Below are 4,253 nucleotides of genomic sequence, written 5' to 3' on the forward strand. Positions count from 1 at the left end.
TTATTAATTTATTTTTGAGACGGAGTCTTGCTCTGTCACCCAGGCTGGAGTGTAGTGGTGCGATCTCGGCTCACTGATATGAATGAAATATTTTAAAAATAATTGTACAGGGATTATAAATGAGGTGTTTGAGTACCTGTTCTAAAATTTACTAGCTATATGATTCTGTGAAGAAAAATCCAAAGAAAGATCAAATCAAATGATTCTGCTCTCAACCCACAACAATCAACACAGCCTTCTGTGACCAAATGTGTGGCAATTCTTTCCACCAGGAAGAAGCAAGCTATTCTGCAGTGGACACCAGCTGAGTGCTTTCTAATTTAATTTCCACGCTATCTACCTGGAAGTAAATCCCACAGGTTGAGGGCTCACTCCCCAAGACTGCCCCTCACTTCAGCTTCCATTGCAAGCCCCAGGTTGTCTTATCCATGCCTCTGACAGACTTCCCATAAACTGGGGTTTCCAAAACCCCATCAATTAATTTGCTTGAGAAGCTCACAGATCTCAGAAATATTTGTGTTTGCTGATTTACTGTAAAGGATATTACAAAGGATACAGATGAAGAGTTGCATAGGGTAAGGTATGAGGGAAGAGGTGTGGAGCTCCTATGTCCTCTATGGGTTGCTCCATCCACCAGGAACCTCCACTGGTTCAGCTATGTAGAAGCTCCCCTAGCCCAGTCCTTTGGGTTTCTATGATGGCTTCATTGCATAGGCATGATTGTTGTACTCAAGATTAGATACATGTTCTGTGTTTAAAAAAAGAAGGGTCCTTGTTTCCTAAAGAAAATTTTATGTTGACTTGACCGAAAGTGTGAAAGGTTATTTAGAAAGAGTGTGGGTTAAACTCCTTTTGCTTATTATTCATGAAGAGATATTTGCAGTTGATGATGCGCATGTGATCTTTAGATTTTATTTTTTAATGCATTCTGGCAGTGACAGCACCTCTCTCCTTTTGTGCTACTCCCCAGTATCAATCTGTTGCTGGTTGCAAGGAGTCCTAGAGCAAACACCGTCGAATGGGTAGAGTAAGGCATGTGGAAATGGTTTTAATTGGGCAATTTTAAAGGAAAGGCAGCATGAAATGTGAAATGCAGAAAGTAGTAATTCTTGGCATTAATAAATTCATCAAACTTTAAGTTAGGAACTTGTAAGGGGGTAAAGGGAGCAGGAGAGGCAATGAAAAACATTTGTCCTTAACGTACCTCCAAACAGTATGAAATAATACAGGGGAGAAATCTCTATAGTATATTCTTATCTCTTTTTTCTTCTAATCTTATTTCCTGCTATTTTTCCAAACATACTCTAATCTCTGCTGCTCTTAAAAATACTGAGCCTTTGTTACCTTTGTAGAATTGTTTATGCTCTTTCTTTACTAAGACTGCCAACCCTCCTAGGAAAAAACATTGTCAGAATTTTACTTTCCTTTAATGCCTATCTCAAAAGGTAGCTTCTTTATGAACCATCCCTGATATTTCTCATTTGTGTATGAGCTCTCTCCTTCCTTTCTGGGAGCCCTTCAGATTAAACATAGAAGTCCCACAGTAAACTATTTTCCACATAAAGGAGAGATGAGGCAAGAATGACAGAAAGTGACAGAAAGAAGCCGGAGAAGAACCAATGATGTAAATTGTGCAGATGACTCAGCCTACAATTTCAGACTTAGGTGTACGACACAAACTAAGCTGGATGTGGGATATTTGCTGTTTCAGAAGTGGTCCCCGTTTCTCACATTCCTAGATTACTTTGACCATCTCACCCTGTTGTATTTACTTCTAGTATTTGAAATATATACATATATACATTAAATTATATTAAATTATATATATTTGAGATATATATTAAATACTAGATTAAATTACATATATACATGTATATATTATTAAGTAGCTGCCAAACTCAAATCAAAAGCTTCATTAGGTGCACAATTGAAAATCAATTATTTTATTACTGTTAATACAGTAGTCCTCCTTTATCCATGGAGGATATGTTCCAAGACTCCCCAGTGGAAGCCTACAACCACGAATAGTACCAAATTCTATATACACTAACTTTTTCCTGTAAATACATACCTATTATTATTATCATTATTATCATTATTATTATTATTATTATTATTTATTTTTTGATATATAGTCTCATTCTGTTGCCAGGCTGGAGTGCAGCAGCACAATCTGGGCCCACTGCAACCTCTGCCTCCCGGGTTCAAGCGATTCTCGTGCCTCAGCCTCCCAAGTAGCTGGGATTACAGGCACGCACTATCACGTGCATCTAATTTTAGTAATTTTAGTAGAGATGGGGTTTAGTAGAGATGGGGTTTAGTAGAGATGTTGGCCAGGTTGGTCTTGAACTCCTGACCTCTGGTGATCCACCCACCTCAGCTTCCCAAAGTGCTGGGATTACAGGCATAAGCCACCATGCCTGGCCAAATACTTACCCATTATAAAGCATAATTTATAAATTAGGAACAGGAGATGAACAATAATAACTAATGAAACAATAAAAAATTAATTATAACAATATACTGTAATAAAAGCTATGTAATTGTGGTCTCTCTCCCTCAAAATGTATGTTTTACTGTACTCACCTTCATGTGATGATGTGAGATAATAAAATGCCTGCTTGATTAGATGAAGTGAGATGAATGATGTGGGCATTGTGACTTAGTGTTGAACCCAAGCACTGTGATAAAAACATGAAATTACCTTGACAGTTGATCTGAGATGTGAGGTGGCTACCAAGTGACTCATAAGCGGTGGTGTCTATAGGATGAATCTATTTATACCATGGAGATGACTTACATCCAGGTGGGAGGGAGTAGGATGGCATTGGATTTTGTCACACTGCTCAGAATGGCGCAAAATTTAAAATTTACGAGTTGTTTATTTCTGGAATTTCTCATTTAATATTTTTGGCTTGCATTTAACCATATATATATGGTTATTGTTGTATTGTTTTGGTTCCTTGTGCTGCACTGGACTCAATAACACTTTATTTTGTAAGCAAACTGCCATCAGACTTTGAAGTTATTCAAAGCCCTCATTGAAAACATTTGAAACAAAATATATTAACCTCAAAATCCAGAAAATTGAAAATTGAAATGAATCCATTTTAATGAAATGTCTATAAAAAACACAAAATCAACTTTTCTTGATTGGTGGTAAAATTAGTATTTGTAAAGAATTTTCACAATTGAAAATATGTGTAATGCATTTTCTTTGTTTATAATAATTTCTGAATATATACGATCCAAGAACCCAAGGAAAAATTTAAATTTAATTAGTTACTTGTAGCTATATTATTTCACATGAAAATAATGCAAATTCTTGCATTTAAAAGTATTCACAAAATATTATTGAAATTGAGTGCTTTATAATGTGTTTGATAGTATGTGAGTTGGGGATTCCAGAAGCTAGAGTGCTCACGGCTTTGTAAGATAGCCTTGGGTATCCTTTTTGAGAGATGGTACAGAGATAGTGCCATCTCAAAGATTTTTAGGAGTAAATTTGATTACACTTGTTCTTCTCACATACTAAGATAGAAATGACCGCGTAAGATGTGACTCAGCTCTGTCTCTATCATGGCACTCCTGTGTCTCCCATTACAGTTATTTATGTTTGCTATGACATTTTTATAATCCTTTCCTTTTCCTGTTACTTAATTCCTCCTCTTTTAAGTTATGTTTAGTGTTTATAGTTTAGATCCAAGTTGCTGGGCTTTTAACAATGTAACTGGGTTGACAAAATGCACATAGACTTAAATGTGCAGGAAAATTATAGCTTAATTATTTTATGTAACTAATCTAAACTTTGTCACAGGCTCTCTTCCTCTGGGCAATGGGGAAAAACATGTTGCTGATCAGCATTATCTCAGCATTTTCCAGTTTTGACAGTATCTTTCAGTTCTAAATAGAACCTCTTTGTTAAATAGTCAGATTTGAAGCCAAGTTCCTATCAGGGCTGCTTCAACTTTCTCCCTCATCCTTTCCCAAGATGGTATCTGGATGTAAATGAAAGATCTTCATTGTGTTTCACCGGGGGAGAGCTGTCTGAGGTTCTACCTGGTATTGGACTCTTCTCAAGAATGACTGATCTGGTATTTGTGTGTTCACTGGTAGTGTCTGCTGAGTTGCAGTTATCTTTATTCATAGAGAATCAGTTATTTCTGCTGCTATAGTCTATGGTTGGTGACCTTGTGGTCTGATCTTTTAGCTCAGTATTGATTACTGAGTCTCACTTCAGTAATTGTTGCTGT

This window comes from Rhinopithecus bieti, unplaced genomic scaffold, assembly GCF_001698545.2.
Source record: "Rhinopithecus bieti isolate Rb0 unplaced genomic scaffold, ASM169854v2 scaffold_49457, whole genome shotgun sequence".
NCBI classification, from domain to species: domain Eukaryota; kingdom Metazoa; phylum Chordata; class Mammalia; order Primates; family Cercopithecidae; genus Rhinopithecus; species Rhinopithecus bieti.